An 18,909-nucleotide genomic window follows, 5' to 3' on the forward strand; every position below is an offset into this window, starting at 1 on the left:
AATGGGGTAAATTAAAAAAAAATTCCAGTGTGGAACAGGATTTTGGTAGAAGTCTTTTTTTTTTTTTTTTTTTGAGACGGAGTCTTGCTCTGTCGCCCAGGCTGGAGTGCAGTGGCGCAATCTCGGCTCACTGCAAGCTCCGCCTCCCGGGTTCACGCCATTCTCCTGCCTCAGCCTCTCCGAGTAGCTGGGACTACAGGCGCCCGCCACCATGCCCGGCTAATTTTTTGTATTTTTAGTAGAGACGGGGTTTCACCATGGTCTCGATCTCCTGACCTCGTGATCCGCCCGCCTCGGCCTCCCATAGTGCTGGGATTACAAGCGTGAGCCACCGCGCCCGGCCTGGTAGAAGTCTTTTTATATGTTGCTGGTGGGAGTTCCAATTTTACAAAAGTTTTGGAAAGTAGTTTGGTGGTATGTATTGAACTTAAAAGCATCATTCCTGCACGTAATGATCACTTAGGTGACAGCCTCTAACCACAATTTAGAAATCAATAACAAAAATGTCAACGTTTTGAGAAATCAAAATCTCAAATCTAAATAACCCAGTGGTAAGAGTGAACATTGCAACTGCAATTAGAAAACATTAGAAGGAAACTATAGTGGAGATGCTACATATCAAAACTTGTGGGTCGGATGCTCACGCCTGTAGTTCCAGCACTTTGGGAGGATGAGGTGGGAGGACTACTTGAGGATTGCTTGAGGCCAAGGAGTTCAAGACCAGCCTGGGCAACATAGCAAGACCCCAATCTCTACAAATTTTAAAAATTAGCTGGGCAAGCCTGCCTGTAGTCCCAGCAACTTGGGAGGCCGAGGTGGGAGGGTCACTTGAGCCCAGGAGGTTGAGGCTGCAATGAGCCATGATGGCTCCACTGCACTCCAGCCTAGGCAACAGAGAGAGATTCTTGTATCTTAAAAAAAAATCAGCCTGGGCAACATAGTGAGACCCCGTGTCTACACAAAATAAAAAATTAGTGGGTGTGGCAGCACATGCCTATAGTTCCAGGTACTTGGGAGGCTAAGTTGGGAGGATCGACTGAGCACAGGAGGTTGAGGATGCAGTGAGCCATGATCGTGCCACTGCACTCCATCTCTGGGCAACAGAGGGAGACCCTGTCTCAAAACAAAATAAAACCGAACAGCAGCAACAACAAAACATGTGACATGGAGCTAAAGTGTTCTTAGAGAAAAATTTATAAACTGAACGTTTATATTGTAAAATTAAATGACTGGATAGTAAGAGATAAGCATTAAATTCAGGACTTTAAAAATGAGAACAAAAGAAAAAAACAGAAAAGAAATAACGAAGTTAAGGTCAGATATTAATGACAGAGAAACAAAGATAAAGGAGGACCAACAAAGTCAAAAGTAGTTTTTTGAAATAACCTCATCTCAGACCTAAAGACCACCTATCACTGACCCCAGGAAGCTGCATATCTGATTCCACAGCCCCCCATCACTAGTCCCAAATAAACGCATCACTCACCCAGCAGAAACCTTGGTCAATCACCCAATAAACCCCATCCCACACCTCACAGACCTCCAGTAGTCACCCTGCACAGCCCCTTCTCACCCCCACGGACTTCTCATCACTCATCTCACATATACCTTATCACTCACCCTAGAGACCCTGTATCACTCACCCCACAGACCCCCTTATCATTCACTCCGGTGTCCCCAACACTCATCCCACAGGCTACCCATCAACTTTCTCTAGTGATTCATCACTCACCCACAAACCCCAATCACTCATTCTGCACCTCCCTATAAATGACCCCAGAGAAGCCTCCTTACTCACCCTACTGAGCATCATCGAGTACAAAATCCATGTCATAACATCCCCATAATTATCTCAATGCTTGATCCATGTCATAACATCTCCATATTTATCTCAATGCTTAAGTGGCCCTAAGTCCGTCTGTTAAACTCACTCCCAGAGCCTTAAGTCCTGAAAACTGCTTCGAGGGACCCCGGCGCTTCTGGACTTGATCTGCACATGCTTAGTGTCAGCTCTGAAGCGGCCGCTCGCCCTCAGTTACACCTGGTGCCCTTACACTGCGCCGGTGCGTGCGTGCGCGTGCACGTGTGCGTCGAAGGAGAGGCGGGCTTTCCAATTTCCTTCAGTGACTGTCAGGCAAGGAACATGGCTGTCCCCTTGGGAGTGTCTCTACGGGAGCCGCCATCTTGGAAGGGCGGTCATTTCTGCCGCGGAGCCCGCGGTCCCCTACTTGATATACCCCTGTGGGATTTTCCAGTGGCCGAGGCACTGGGCCATGGAATGTACCACCAGGCTTCTCCCCTCCGCCGCAGCCTCTAGGAGTCAGTCACCTCCGAGGCCCCGGTGGGCGAGGCGCTTTGCCTCTTCCGCCCTCAGGGCGCCCTCGGCCTCAGGCCGTCCCCACCGGGGAGCCTCCGCCTCTTTAAATATCGCCCAGCCTCCCACCCCCAGGAGCAGGTCGCGAGACGCACCCGGCCCCGCCCCCGCACCCGCCGCCGCACTGCTCTGTGGGACGCGGCGACCCCTCTCCCGCGGCGGCCCGGACCCCGTGCCCGCCCCGTCTGGAGCCCACCTGGCGGCCCCGCTGGCTACAGCTCCGACCTGGGCCCCGGCCGGCTGCGGGAAACGCTCGGCGTCTCGGCTGTCACCGAACCTGTGCAGTTGCCGCGGGGGGAGTCGTGCGTGTCAGATTTAGGCCAGGAAGCGGAAGTCGCCGGCAGCGGGAGTTTAACCTCTGTGGGCGCGGAGGGTTGCGGGGATTCAGCGCCCGGGACCGCGGATCTGTGCAGGGAGTCATAGGTGTGTGTGACATCAGTAGTGGAGCATTTTGGCTCGTTTTCACAATTCAGTCATTATCCTTTCTGCTTTCCTCCTGGAAGCATTAAGGTTGAAGTTTTCTTCTAAAGATCCAAGTTTTGATTTGTTGTATTAGTTCGGATTTGTTTGATTTTTGTTTGTGTTCGGTTTCAAGTGCTGATTTGTAACTCTTCTCCCCCCCCACACACACGCCTTTTGACCCCTGAATTATTTAAAAGTCCATTGTCGGAGTGGCAAACATCCTCTGAGACTCAAAGGGCAAGGCCATGGGCGCTTTATTCTGGCTGCTGCTCCAGGAACGTGGGAAAGCAGCGGAGTTTTATTCTAGGGGAAGGAAACAAAGGCGGCCGAGTGCCAGCTGCACGTTTGGTGAGATTTGGTCATCAGGGGTGGACATGCTGCCCAATGGAGCTGTCGACAGTTTGACCCAGCTTGGTCCGTCGCGTCCTGTTCTAGGAATCGATTATTCAAAGAAGGAATTTAGAGGGACTGCAGAAAATGTTACAGGTTTTAACACCATTTTGCATTTCCGCAAACGAACAAGAAGTTAATCCCTGTGTTAGTGATTTCTAAGCCCATTTGCCTAGTGGCCCAAGAACATTGAGCTTGAAATTTGATGAAACTTGCCTTAAGGCTCAAGTACGAGGCCAGCTTTCAGAAATGGTTTTGTGCCTTGATTGAAAACACTGTATCTTCTAGTTGTTGGATTTATTGTACTCTGCGGCTCTATTGGTTCAAGCTTGTGCGTTGGGCCTTTTCAAATGTGTGTTTCCTGATAATTCCCTTCAGCTTGTCAACTGGGGGTGATGTGAGGGGGGGAGAAACAGAGAGAGGAGAGAGAGAGACTGTATTGGCAGGTTTTCCTCGTGCTATTCAATGTTTTGCTTCCTATGTTTTGAAGTTTTATTATTAACTGCAGGTAACAGTGTTTCATTACTGAATAGATATAGCCAAATTCCTTCCCCCAAAAGATTATAAAGTTTCCTAGTCCTACCAGCAAAATCATTAAGTTCATTAAGGCAAATCCCCTCCAGCGCTTGATGTTGATGCTGTCTTTAATTTTGTATTTTTCTGACTACTTGTGCAATTGAGGATTGTTTTGGTCTGTTGGCCATTTGGCTTTTCTCTTTTGCAAATGTTCATATCCTTTATCCAGTTTTCTTTGGGGTGATTTTTCCTTTTCTTATCAATTTGTAAACTGTACAAATTGCATTGTACATTAGGGATATTAACAGTCTGTCAGTTACACTGTACATTAGGGATATTACATTAGAGATATTAACATCTTTGTCCATTAAGGATATTAACCATCTGTCAGTTACATTGCAGTATTTTTCCCCAAACTCTTTTTGTCTTTTGCATTTTATGTTTTTTTTAAATGTGCAATTAGAAAAATTTTATGTGGGCTGGGCACAGTAATCCCAGCACCCATCTCTACTAAAAATAAAAAATAAAAAAAATAGCCGGGCGTGGTATCTCTACTAAAAAAAAAAAAAAATAGCCGGGCATGGTGTTGGGCGCTTGTAATCCCAGCTACTCAGGAGGTTGAGGCAGGAGAATCGCTTGAACTTGGGAAGTGGAGAGTGCAGTGAGCTGAGCTCAGGCCACTGCACTCCAGCCTGGGTGATAGAGCAAGACTTCATCTCAAAAAAAAAAAAGAGAATAAAATTTTAGGTGTAATATGTAACTAGTGAAATGTAGCCTCTGATCAGATATGTCTAAACTTTGTTTTATGGCTTTTGTATATCCCATCTTGCCTAGTTTCCCTTCCCTATTCCAGATAGAAAGATAATCTTAACATGTATTTCAGTGTTTTTATTGCTTTAATTTTTTTCTACTTTAATCTAGTTGGAATTTACTCTGGTATATGGTATGAAATCAAGATCAAGCTTGAACAAGAAGCCTGTGTCACACTTTTTTCTGTGTCAAATAAAAAGAGACTTTAATTAGAAAGACAGACTATTGCAAAAGGGAGAATGCTCCCATCTCAAACCTGAGAGCATCTTGAAACCAAACAGAAAAAGGCTTTTCTTGTAGAGGATAAGGAGGCAGGCAGAGATAAGCAGAATCTGTGGAAAGGAAGCTGCACAAACAAGGGGGAATGGCCAGTGGGGTCGGCCAGGAAATTATCCCACAGTGGTGCGCCCATTCCCAGGAGAAGCTGAGAAGCAGGGTCCGTTGGGAGGGGAAGAATTTCGACTTTTTTTGATGCTTGCCCAGGCTTGGGGGCAAGCAGAGTTAGGAGCTTGTAGGAAAGAAGCCTGGTTCAAGTTTGGCTAAAGAGTATTTTATTCCGATTGATCAGTGGAGACAAGCAGTTAGGCTTGTCATCTATGAGGCAAAGAATGGGAATTTGGAGAGTGGGTGTCTGGCCTTCTCATAGGTAAACAGGGGACATCCATGACTTCTAAGTCATATGGGGAAGGATGGTTCTTTGCAGTAAGCCATTTTCCAGAAAAGCCATTTTCCCTTTAGAGTAAGAGGATTTCTTGACCTGCACTGCTCACCAGGATGAGGTAAAATTCAGTATTGCCAGTTGGCACCATTTATGAAATACACCACCTTGTAACCACTGAATTAAATATTGCTTCTGTCATATAAGGTCACAAATATACTTAGCTTGACCTGAACTCTATTTTGTGTCTATAATCTATTTGATTTCAAGGGATTTTTGTTCTTGCAAATTTATTTTCTAGGAATTCTCTGAAGTTTAAAATCATTTAATCAAGTTTCAGAATGAATGCTACCAACCCATCCCCCACCCCCCGCAAAAAAAAAAAACAAAAAACAAAAACACAACAAAACTAAATTGTTGTGACTGGGCGAGGTGGCTCATGCCTATAATCCCAGCATTTTGGGAGCCCAAGGTGGGCAAATAACTTGAGGCCAGGAGTTCAAGACCAGCCTGGCCAACATGGCGAAACCCTGCCTTTACTAAAAAATAAAAAAATTAGCCACCCGTGGTGGCAGGCACCTGTAATCCCAGCTACTTGGGAGGCTGAGGCAGGAGAATTGCTTGAACCCAGGAGGTGGAGGTTGCAAGGAGTAGAGATCACGCCACTGCACTCCAGCCCGGGCAACAGAGTAAGACTGTCTCAAAAAAAAAAAAAAAAAAACCTCAACTATTGCTGGGTAAGGTGGCTCACACCTGTAATCCCAGCACTTTGGGAGGCCCAGGCAGGCAGATCACTTGAGGTCAGGAGATTAAGACCAGCCTGGCCAACATGGTGAAACCCCATCTCTACTAATAATACAAAAATTGGCACAGTGACGCATGCCTGTAATCCCAGCTACTCGGGAGGCTAAGGCAGGAGAATTGCTTGAACCCGGGAGGCAGAGGTTGCAATGAGCTAAGATCGTGCCACTGCACTCCAGCCTGGGTGACAGAGCAAGACTGTCTCAAAAAAATAAATAAACTATTATGATTTTGATTGGAATTATATTTACATTAATATAATAGTTGGGGAGATTTAATGTTTTTATTATATTAAGCCTTTCTTTGTATCTAGGGATTTTATATGTCTGTTTGATTACGTCTTATATGCTGCAATGATATTTATAATTTTTCTTCTTATAAATCCATCATCTTTTTATCTTTTTTGGTTAAATTTATTTTTTGCATATTTATATTTTTGTTGTCATTAAGACTTATTTTTGCTAGTCCCATCTGGTTACTGCTAGTATAGGAATAACCTATTTTTATAATTTTCTCTTTTATTTTTATTTTTTGAGACAGGATCTTGCCTTGAAGTTCACTGGCATGATCACAGCTCACTGTAGCCTCAACCTTCCAGGCTCAAATGATCCTCCTTCCTCAGCCTCCCAAGTAGCTGGGACTACAGGTGTGCGCTACCAGACCCAGCTAATTTTTAAATTTTTCTGTAGAGATAGGTTCTCCCTATGTTGCCCAGGCTGGTGTCAAGCTCCTGGACTCGTGATCTTCCCACCTCAGCCTCCCAAATGACTAGGACTACAGGTGATAATTTTATCTTGTATCCAACTCCTTATCAAAACTATCTACCTATTCTGGTAGCTTCTTATTACAGTTTTTTCCTAGGTTTTCTAATTGTACAGTCATATCAGATATAGATAATATTTCCCATCTGACATTTGATATGATTATTTCTTTTTTCACTGTATTAGCTGTCTAATAAGGTAGCCTCTAAGCTCATTGGCTATTTATTTTATTATTTTTATTATTATTTTTTGAGACAGGGTCTCACTCTGTCACCTAGGCTGGAGTGTAGTGGCACGATCTCTACTCACTGCAGCCTCTACCTCCCAGGCTCAGGTGATCCCCTCACCTCAGCCCCCTAAGTAGCTGGGACTACAGGCGTGTACCACCACACCCAGCTAATTTTTGTATTTGTAGAGACTTGATTTCACCATGTTGCCCAGACTGATCTCAGACTCTTGACCTCAAGGGATCCACCTGCCTTGGCCTCCCAAAGCACTGGGATTACAGGCATGAGCCACCACGCCTGGCCTGCTGTTTAAATTTAAGTTAAATAAAACTTAAAATTCGGTTTCTAAGTTGCCTAGCCTGCTGTTTAAATTTAAGTTAAATAAAACTTAAAATTCGGTTTCTCAGTTGCCTAGCCACATTTCAAGTGCTCAGTACCCACATATGGCTAGTGGCTACTGTATTGGATGATGCTAAATATAAAAACATTTCCATCATTGCAGAATTATGGACAATGCTGTATTGGACAGTGCTGAAATAGAGCCTCAGTTGTATTGGACAATGCTGAGATAGAGCCTTCAAAATAATGTTGAGTAATAGATGTGATAGAAAACATTCCTATCTTGTTGCCAGTGTTCATGGAAATGATTTAAACATTTTACCGTTTAGTATAAAGTTTTCTGGCACATTTTAGAAAATAGTGTTGTCCATTTTAAGTAGTTTTCTTTTTTTTTTTTTTTCTTTTTTTGAGACAGAGTCTCGCTCTGTCGCCCAGGCTGGAGTGCAGTGGTGCCATCTCAGCTCACTGCAGCCTCCACCTCCCGGGTTCAAGCGATTCTCATGCTTCAGCCTCCTGAGTAGCTGGGACTACAGATATACATCACCATGCCAGGCTAATTTTTATTTTTATAGAGATGAGGTCCCAGTCTGGTCTCAAACTCCCGGCTTCAGGTGATCCTCCCATCTTGGCCTCTCAAAGTCCTGGGATTACAGGCGTGAGCCACCCTGCCCCTCCAGTCTCTTTATTTTATTATTATTGTTATTTTTAGACTGAGTCTCACTCTGTTGCCCAGGCTAGAGTGCAGTGGTGTGATCTCAGCTCACTACAACCTCCGCCTCGTGGGTTCAAGTGATTCTCCTGCCTCAGCCTCCCAAGTAGCTGGGATTACAGGTGCCTGCCACCATGCCCGGCTCATTTTTGTATTTTTAGTAGAGACGAGGTTTCACCATGTTGGCCAGGCTAGTCTCGAACTCCCGACCTCAGGTGATTCACCTGCCTCGGCCTCCCAGAGTGCTGGGATTACAGGCATGAGCCACCACACCCAGCCCCAGTCTCTTTATTTTAAATGTGCTTCTAGGCTGGGCACGGTGGCTCATGCCTGTAATCCCAGCACTTTGGGAGGCTGAGGCGGGCAGATCACCTGAGGTCGGGAGTTCGAGACGAGCCTGACCAACATGGAGAAACCCTGTCTCTACTAAAAATACAAAATTAGGTGGGCGTGGTGGCAGATGCCTGTAATCCCAGCTATTTGGGAGGCTGAGGCAGGAGAATTGCTTGAACCCAGGAGGCGGAGGTTGTAGTGAGCCAAGATCACGCCATTGCACTCCAGCCCAGGCAACAAGAACAAAACTCCATCTCAAAAAAAAAAAAAAAAAAGTGCTTCTAGTAAATAACACTTAACTTTTGTTTTATAACCCAATGTTACAGTCCCTCTCTTTTATAGGAGAACCCAGTCCATTCAGTTTATCAGTGATATGCCTGTTTTTGTGTGTGCTATCAGACTTTGTTTCCTTTTTTCGATTTTGTTACTGTTTCCACCTTTTCAATTTGCTTACATTTGTTGGCTCTCTCAAGCTTCTGTTTATTCCCCTTCTCCCTCCCTTATTAATTTGGAAGTTCTACTCTGTTTATCAATTCTTCTGATGATTATCTTTCCATTCCTTATAAGCATAATTCACATTTTCTCTATTGGTAGATTTTTTTTTTTTTTTTTTTTGAGATGGAGTCTTGCTCTGTCCCCCAGGCTGGAGTGCAGTGGCGCGATCTCGGCTCACTGCAAGCTCCGCCTCCCGGGTTCACGCCATTCTCCTGCCTCAGCCTCCCGAGTAGCTGGGACTACAGGCGCCCGCCAACACGCCCGGCTAATTTTTTGCATTTTTAGTGGAGACGGGGTTTCACCGTGTTAGCCAGGATGGTCTCGATCTCCTGACCTTGTGATCCGCCCGCCTCGGCCTCCCAAAGTGCTGGGATTACAGGCTTGAGCCACCGCGCCCGGCCTCTATTGGTAGATTAAGCACACACATGGGCACACATACATACACACACACACACACACACACACACACAGATGTGTTACTGGCCTTTACTCTTAATTTCTCAGGAGAATGAACCATTTAGAATGTTTTTACCTCTTCATTCTGCCCTCACCCAAAATTTCTGTTCTTTTCTGAGATCTTTTTTTTTTTTTTTTTTTTAATTAGAAGAGACGCTGGAAGCATGATGGCAGCAGTGTAGTTTCACTCTCTTGTTATGCCAGCATACAGACAGAGCAACCAGATGACAAAATCAAAACCCATGGACAATATTTACGGTGAGGCCGGTAGACACAGTGTCCCCAGTGTGGCAGATTTTCTGCAGATAGGGCTGCCAGCTGTATTTCCAACCCTGTATATGTTTGCCACCCTCCCATCAAGACATGGAGCCTATTTTTTCATCCTTTGTGTCTGGGCTGGCCTTGTGTTCCATTTGACCAATAAGATATGGTAGAAATGGCATTCTGGGACTTCTGAGCCCAGCCTTAAAAGACATTGAAATTTTGCTTTAGTGAGAGGGGAATCTAGATACCCTGTAAAGAGGTCTGTGCTGTCCTTCTGAAGACAGAGGTCCTGGAAGATGAGACACTTTTTAAAAATAGGTCATGCAGTGCTGTGGCAGCCACCCGGCTAGCTCAGTTGGTAGAGCATGAGACTCTTAAATATAGGCCATGTACATAACTGAGGCCCCAGCTGGCAGCTAGCACTGAGGTCCCAGTCATATGATGAAATTATCTTGCATCGTCCAGTACCATTCCAGCTTCTCCAGGCATCATATAGAGAAGAAACAAGTCTGGGCATGGTGGTTCACACCTCTAATCCCAGCACTTTGATAGGCCGAAGTGGGCAGATCATCTGAAGCAGTGAAGCAAGGAGTTTGAGACCAGTCTGGGTAGCAAAGCAAGACCTCATCTCTACTAAAATGTGTTAGTCAGGCACAGTGGCACATGCTGGTAGGCCCAGCTACTCGGGAGGCTGAGGCGGGAGGATTGCTGTGCCCAGGATTTTGAGGCTGCAGCGAGCCATAATCGCACTACTGCACTCCAATGGTCAACAGAACAAGATCTCACCTCTTAAAAAAAAGAAGAAGAAGAAGAAACGAGCCATCCCCACTGAGCCATGCCCAGATTCGTGAGCAATAAAATAGTTATTAATCCACTAAGTTTTGGTGTGGTTTATTTACACAGCAATAGATAGCTGAAATATCCACGAATATCAAAATACACATGAGTAAGGACAGGTCACCAACAGCCACAACAACTTCATGGTACAATTATCTGTATAGGAAAAAGCAGGGGGAAGTAAGCAGCATTTGCCAGACCTGAGAACACAATACAAAAACAGCCAATGGACATGGCAGACCAACTCGAATTCAGCAGCTGAAACTGGGAGGAATTTTGCAAAATTCAGCAACGAGTATGAGGGGTCTGCAGGAATGTTGGAAGGGGTTGGAGCAGATTATAATAATTCCTAGGAACTCTTTTCTTTCTTTCTTTTTTTGAGACTGGGTCTTGCTCTGTCACCCAGGCTGGAGTGCAGTGCCATGATCTTGGCTCACCTAAGCCTCAACCTCCCAGGCTCAAGCAGTCCTCTCCCCGCAGCCTCCCGAATAGCTGAGACTACAGGCACATGCCATCACACTGAGCTCATTTCTTAAATTTTTAGTGGAGACAAGGTCTAGCTATGTTGCCCAGGCTGGTCTTGAACTCCTGAGCTCAAGTGATCCTCCTGCCTCAGCTTCCCAAAATGCCAGGATTACAATCGTGAGCCACCATGCCCAGCCTTCTGTGAACTCTTAAGGCGGACTGTGCTTGGGGGTTCCCAGGACCAACCTCAGGTTCACTGATTCACTATGAAGGACTCAGAATTCAGCAATGGAAAAGGGCACATAGGGCAGAGTCCAGGGGAAACAAGGATCAAGCTTTGGGTTCTCCCTTCTCGGTAGAGTCATACGGCCAGTGCTTAATTCTCCTAGCAAGATGTGGGGTAACATACATGAAGTATTACCAACCATGGACTCTCACTTGAGCCTCGGTGTCTGTGGTTTTTATTTGGAGTCAGTTTCAGGCATGGCCAACTACCTGTGTGGTTGACCTTACTCAGTCCTTCCAAGGTTCATGCTGATAACTGCACAGCCCAAGACTCTCACCAAAAATCATGGCTATCTGGCATGGCTCATGCACTCAAGTAAACAAAGATTTCTTAACAGGCAGTATATTCCAAGGGTTTAGAGCAGTGGTCCCCAACCTTTTTGGCACCAGGGACCAGTTTTGTGGAAGACAATCTTTCAATGGACATGGAGCGGTGGGGTGATGGTTTCGGGAAGAAACTGTTCCATCTCAGATCACCAGGCATTAGATTCTCATAAGGAGTGCGCAGCCTAGATCCCTTGCATGCACAGTTCACAATAGAGTTTGTGCTCCTATGAGAATCTAATGCTGCCACTGATCTGACAGGAGGTGGAGCTCAAGCAGTATCGCTCCCTTGCCTGCTGCTCACCTCCTGCTGTGCGGCCCAGTTCCTAACAGGCCTTGGACTCATACTGGTCTGTGGACTGGCAGTTGGGGACCCCTGACTTACAGGTTATATCCCAGGAGCTGGGGCAAGGGCCAAACCTTTCCTTGGAATGCACAAGGTTTAAACAACCCAGACCTCCTAAGTTAATTCTTTACTGTATGATGATATACCAGGGCTCTCCTCTAGGACAGCAGACCACACTAAGAAACTGCTGGGAGTGAAACAAAAATTGAGCAGGATAGGGCAATAGTAAATGTAATTTTTTTGTTTTTTTTTTTTTCTGAGATGGTCTCGCTCTGTTGCCCAAGCTGGAGTGCAGTGGTGCGATCATAGCTCACTGCAGCCTCATCCTCCCCAGGCTCAAGTGATACTCCCACCTCAGCTTCCTGAGTAGCTGAGACTACGGGTGCATGCCATCACAGCTGGCTAATTTTTTGTATTTTTTTGTAGAGATGGGGTTTCACTGCATTGCCCAGGCTGGTCTCAAACTCCTGGGCTCAAGCAGTCCACCCACCTTGGCCTTTGAAATTGCTGAGATTATAGGTATTCGCCACCGCACCCAGCCTCTCATGTTTGTTTTGTTTTTGTTATTATTTAATTGACAAAGAAAAATTGTATATATTTATGGTATTAATAGAGGTAGAGGAAAAAAAAATGTTTCTTTCTTTCTTTCCCTTTTTTTTTTTTTTTTTTTGAGACAGGGTCTTGCTCTGTGTCCCAGGCTGGAGTGCAGTGGCGTGATCTTGGCTCACTACAACCTCCACCTCCCGGGTTCAAGCGATTCTCCTGCCTCAGCCTCCTGAGTAGCTGGGATTAGAGGCACCCGCCGTCATGCCCGGCTAATTTTTGTATTTTTGTAGAGACGGGGTTTTACTATGTTGGCCAGGCTGGTCTTGAACTCTTGACCTCCGGTGATCTGCCCACCTCAGCCTCCCAAAGTGCTGGGATTACAGGCATGACCCACCATGCCTGGCCAAAACAGTGTTTCTCTGACCCTAACACAGCCAACACAACACTTCTGACATTAGATTCTCCAGTGGATACCACCTGGGTGTCCTCCAATTCAATTCTGATGCTACCTGAAAATACTACCATTTGAGGGCTCAATACCACAAGACTGCCCCCACTTCAGATGCCAATTGTAAGTCCCAGGTTGTGACCTACATGTCTGACCAACCAGCTATAAATCAATGACCCCCTTTGGGTTCTATTAATTTGCTAGAGCAGCTCCTATAATTTAGGGAAACATTACTTACATTTACCTATTATCAAGGATATTACAAAGGATGCAGATGAATAGCAGATGGAAGAGATGCATAGAGTGAGGAATGGGGGAAGGGGTGCAGAGCTTCCATGCCCTCTCTAGTCATGCCACCCTCTAGGAATCTCACTGTGTTCAACTATCTGGAAGCTCATCCAAAGCCAGTTCTTTAGGGCTTTTATGGAAACTTCATTATGTAGGCATGATTGGTTATATAATTGGCCATTGGTAATCAAGTCAACATTTTGCCCTTCTCCCCTCCCCAGAGTTTATGGTGAGTCTGCAAGTCTCAATCCTGTAATCATGCCTTGGTCTTTCTCTACCATCTTCTTCTTCTGAGTCCTCACCAACAGTGCTTTCAACATCCATATTTCTACCAACAGGGTGTTTTGGGTAATCTAGGAGTTTTCTATAATGTTTCTCAACATTCTTCCAGCCTCTACCTATTATCTAATTACTCTATTCCAAAGCCACTTCCACATTTTTGGGTATTTTTTACAGCAACACCCTACTTTTGCTATCAAACGTTTCCTGTTGCTAGTGTAACAAATTACCACAAACTTGGTGACTTAAAACAACAGAAATTTATTTGTTCACAATTCTAGAGGCCAGAAATCTAAAATCAGTATGGCTGGGCCAAGATCAAGGTGTTGGCAAGGCCGTACTCTCTTCATTCCTTGGCTCTTCCAGCTGCTGGTGGCCGCTGGCATTCCTTGGCTTGTGACCACAACACTCGAATCTATGCCTCTGTATTCATATTTTCTTCTCCTATTTGTGTCATCTTCCTCCGCCTCCCTCTTATAACGACACCTGTGATTGCATTTAGGGCCTATGTTAATAATCTAGAATAACCTCTCCATCTCAAAATCTTCAACTTAATCACACCCCAAAAGTCCTTTTATCATATGGTAACATACACAGGTTCCAGAGATTTCTCTTGGGGAGTCATTATTTGGCCTACCTCAATAAGGGAAGAGACTGTCTAAATAAAAGTGGGGAAACAGAGCCAAGAATCTCAGAAACAAGCTTCCATAATTTTTAGCACTATGCAAAAACAACAGAAGAGGGAGCTCTGACATTTGAAAAGCTACCCTGAACCCCACCTCCTTCTGAAAGTTCAGGAAAACTAATTTGATATAAAGAAGAGCAATGGAAATATACAGAGGACAAATCCCATACAATATTGCTGTAAGAATAAAAGAATAAGGGGTAGAATACCATTCTTGTACACAATGAAAGAATGCCAAAAGCACATGCTCACAGAACGGATCAAAATTACAGCCAACTATTTCGAACAAGCTAAACATTAAGAAAATGATGCAAGACAATGAAAGAATAACATAAATAAGAACTAGAAAATCTCGTTATGATAGATATCAGAAAATATTTGGAAATAAAAGAAAAATTCTTTCAGAATAGAAAATTAAACTGCAAGGAACACAGAGCAAATTAACATAACACATGATGGCTTAAAAGAAATAGAAGGTGGAAAGGATGAACATATTTTTTAAAAAGCAAAAGAATAATATTTGAGGACAAATGACAAATATCAAAGTTAGAAAAAGAAGGTCCAATTCATACACCCTAGGAGTCCTTGAAGAAAACAAGGGCAAAAGGATGAAAACAAATACTAAAAACTGTAATTCAAGAACACTTCCTGGAATTAAAAAAGAATTGAAACTACATATTGAAAGAGCACATCAGACTTCCTTTTGCTTCTAGCCAAGATGGAGTTGCAGGAACCAGATTTACTCTTCCACTTGAAACAACTACAAAAATGACAAAATATATGAAACAATGGGGCCGGCCGTGGTGGCGCATGCCTGTAATCCCAGCACTTTGGGAGGCCAAGGCGGGCAGATCACTTGAGGCCAGAAGTTTGAGACCAGCCTGGCACATGGCAAAACCCCATCTCTACTAAAAATACAAAAAATAGCCGGGCAAGGTGGTACACACCTGTAGTCGCAGCTACTTGGGAGGCTGAGGCATAAGAACTCCTTGGGAGGCTGAGGCATAAGAACTCCTTGAACCCAGGAAGCAGAGGTTGCAGTGAGCCGAGATTGCACCACTGCATTCCAGCCTGGGTGACAGAGTGAGAGCCTGTCTCAAGAAAAAGAATTAAAAAAAAAAAAAGAAAGAAAAGAATGCAGGTCTGAAAAATATCTCAAGCACCAATCTTAGGTTTTACAATAGTGATGTTATCAAAAGGAGCAATTGCGGAGGTTAGGAATCTTGTTACCTCCGGCCACATGATTTCTAAACCAGAATTTCTACTCTTGTGGCTAATTTGTTGGTTTTACAAAGGCTGTTTGGTCCCCAAGCAAAAAGGGGGTTTGTTTTGGGAAAGGGCTGTTATCATCTTTGTTTGAAAGTTGAACTATAAACTAAGGCTGGGCACAGTGGCTCATGTCTGTAATCCCAGCACTTTAGGGGGTCGAGGTGGGTGGATCACTTGAGGTCAGGGGTTTGAGACCAGCCTGGCTAACATGGTGAAACCCCGTCTCTACCAAAAAATTAAAAAATTAGCCAGGCATGTTGGCACACGCCTGTAATCCCAACTACTTGGGAGGCTGAGACAGGAGAATTGCTTGAACCCGGGAGGCAGAGGTTGCAGTGAGCCAAGATCGCACCATTGCACTCCAGCCTGGGCGACAAAGTGAGACCCTGTCTCAAAAAAAAAAAAAAAAAAAACCAAAAAAACAAACAAACAAAAAAAACAAAAACAACTTATAAACTAAATTTTTCCTATAGTTAGCTTGGCCTACGCCAGGGAATGAACAAGGGCAGTTTGGAGGTTAAGGGCAAGATGGGGTCGGTTAGGTCAGATCTCTTTCACTGTCATATTTTTTTCAGTTATAATTTTTGCAAGGGCATTTCAGTATTGTTATTCAGAGACTGGATAACGTGGGTGCCTAGAAAGGAATTAACAGAGCAGGCCTGAGACTGTTACGCTGAGAAAAGCTTGTTCCCAAGGTTTGCCCTTGGCTGGTGTCTGGGAACTTGGATTTCTGGAGGGTTCCCACTTTTCCCTAACTGATAAGGGTGTCTCACTGTGTCTACATTGTGCTGACAGTCTGGTTTATGCTGGCCATCTGCCTCTCTTCTAGGAGTCTGGAATATTAGTGCGTGCTAGGCAGAGGGCACCTAGTGCCTAACTCCCAATAAAAACCTTTGACACTGAGTCTGTAATGGGCTTTTCTGTACAGAAACATGACACGCTTGTTGCTGCATTTTTGATGCTGGGGGAGGGTGCACTATGTGGGAGCCTTCCTGGGAGGGAAGAAGAGGGAAGAGGGATGAGAAAATCATGCCTGGGTTGCTATGGAGTTACCTATGGTGTAAAACAACAGCTGACCTGCTTGCTATCTCTTATGAGATGTAGAAGTTACCCATGGCATTTGAAAATGATAAATCCAGTCATAGACAGTTGGCTTGCTGGATCTCCTGGCTGCTTTTGGCCATGCTGGCTAAAATTAGGAAGAAGTGCAGCTCAAAGGATAACTTTGGTTTTTGTTCTCTCCTCCAATTGGGAGGAAAAAGGGCCCAGACATTCCCCCCAGTGAGCTTCCTATGCACTAAAGACAGGCCGGGTGCAGTGGCTCAGCCTGTAATCCCAGCACTTTGGGAGGCCAAGGTGGGCAGATTGCTTGAGGTCACAAGTTTGAGAACAGCCTGGCCACCATGGTGAAATCCCATCTCTACTAAAAATACAAAAATTAGCCGGGTGTGGTGGCATGCACCTGTAGTCTCAGCTACCCAGGAGGCTGAGGCAGGATAATGGCTTGAACCCAGGAGGTGGAGGTTGCAGTGAGCCGAGATCATGCCACTGCACTCCAGCCTGGGCGACAGCGAGATTCTGTCACAAAACAAAACAAAACAAAACCAACGAAAAGACAGTGACAGTTCATTGGAGTTGCTCTCTCTTCTAGGTGGGAGGGGGAAGGGTCAGGAAATTTCTGAAGGCAGGTTTTGGGTGAATCAAGAATGTTCAAAGTTTGCATTACTCGCTCCTCCAAGTGGAAGAAAAATAGTTAAATCAGTTCCCAGGGCTGGAGCAAGGCTTTAGATAAACCAGAGGGGGAGAAAGAGTAAAAAACATTCCCTCCAAACAAGAAAACCACTCTAGCCTTTTCTACAACTTAGTAGCTGCCTCTGCAACTCAAAGCCCTCCTTACACTGCAACTTTCATCTCCAGCAGCTGTAATGTTAACCTTGTAAATGCTGTGTGGAAACTAAAGCAACTCCATCTTGGATGCTAATCCACGATGTTGACTTCAGATTAACTCCAGTACCAGGAAGACCTCTCAGATTTCCAGTCTAGCTATCTTTCCTTGTGTAAGAGCACATACTTACCATAAATCCTGCCCTTAGGTCAAAATAACCTCAATGTGATCGTTCTTCAATTCTACGCATCACTTCTGAATCACCCCTTCCCTATGGTATATAAGCCCTGAGTCTGGGGGGTGATGGCACACGGATCCACTTTCTCCTCTTACCGCTGCCTGAGATGCAGACATGGCTTCTGTTTGCAAGTCCCTATTAAATGTTTCCTTCTAAGAAATTGGATATGTCAGCCTCTTTCTTTGGCCTCTCAGCTTCCTGGGACTTTCGGGGTAGTTTTGTATAGACCTGGTCACTGTGGAGCATGCTGATTTTACAGCTAGGGGTTTGGGGAAAACAGAGGCGAATGTTTATTCAAACGCTTTGTATTTTGTGGCTGTCGCATCTGGATGTATGATAAAATTTGATGTAAAATGTTATCTGCTTTATTTCATCAACGTTAGACAGATCATCCTAATAGGGAAAGCTGCAAAGAAAAAAAAAAAACAGTGTTAGTGGAATCAGAGCTCCCTTGCTTTTTGCTGCCTGTGGGTGGATTGCAATTTAAACTCTTTGAGGACTGGAAACAGAACAAGTCTCCATAACCACTGATTTCTGCCCATTGGAGCCTCTGGAAAAAGGGAGAGAACATAAAAAGAGGCAATCTCCGGGTAGAAACATGCTTTGGGAGTTTTCAAAAACAGCTTTTAGTTTGCTGATGTGCTCTTGCTGCCATGAACTGCCTGACCCATAGAGGCTAATGGTTTTCAGCCTGCTGTGCATGTATTTGAATAGGTCTATTTGGCCTCTAAAATGAACAAGATAAAAAGGACTTTTAGAAAAGTCTTGTTTGTCACTTGGGTTTGGTACACAGGTGTCTGGCTCTTCCTTGTATCAGCTTTGCTGCTACTGAAGGAAAGCCAGGGGCTTTTTAAAAATCCCAGATTCATAGATCCTAATTTCCTGTGCCTGCCTCTGAGCTGAAACTTGATGCTGTCTTCTGCAGCTGTTTCAGCCTTGCGGTGAGCTGTGTGGAACTGAAGGCTCATCTCAAAGAACAGGACTCAGATTCTGAATTGTTGCCCATTTAAGACAGCCTCTGTGGGCCTATAAATGACGAAAATACAGACGCTGACCAGACTGTCTGGGTCACATAAAAATGCCAACAGGAAAGGGTGTGTTCTCATGAGACCATCTAAAATTGGGTGGCTGAATGGCTCTAGATTTCTGATACAGAGACTAATTGCATTCCTAACTTGTGATTTCTCTTGAAAGCTTCAGGTCGGGGAAGGACACATAACAGAGAATGTGACCCCTTCACCTACTTCACACAGATTGGACTGGTGCCCCTCTTTGAGATGTCTCATTGCTGTTGACTTGTTGCATCATTCAGCTTTCAGGATTAGATGCAGTTTGTGCCAATGGACTGATAGCCTGAATCTATTTCCCTCACCTTTCTTTTCTTTCTTTCTTTCTTTCTTTCTTTCTTTCTTTCTTTCT

The 18,909-nt window shown here is 44.7% G+C and overlaps 1 protein-coding gene across 6 annotated transcripts in view; it reads right to left on the reverse strand.

Moving 5' to 3' along the window:
- The window catches only part of ZNF41 (zinc finger protein 41), a 44,189-nt gene extending 41,273 nt beyond the window's left edge, over positions 1-2,916 (reverse strand). For 5 of the 6 annotated variants that reach the window (XM_032756809.2, XM_032756806.2, XM_032756807.2 and 2 more), the window contains exon 1: positions 2,571-2,916. The gene's annotated coding sequence lies outside the window, so the exon portion shown is untranslated. Of the gene's footprint in view, positions 1-1,798; positions 2,094-2,570 lie in introns of those variants that run through there. The other variant, XM_058441586.1, reaches the window with a different exon arrangement.
- Positions 2,917-18,909: the final 15,993 nt, after the last annotated feature.

The sequence above is a fragment of the Hylobates moloch genome, unplaced genomic scaffold, assembly GCF_009828535.3.
Source record: "Hylobates moloch isolate HMO894 unplaced genomic scaffold, HMol_V3 SCAFFOLD_7, whole genome shotgun sequence".
Lineage (NCBI taxonomy): Eukaryota > Metazoa > Chordata > Mammalia > Primates > Hylobatidae > Hylobates > Hylobates moloch.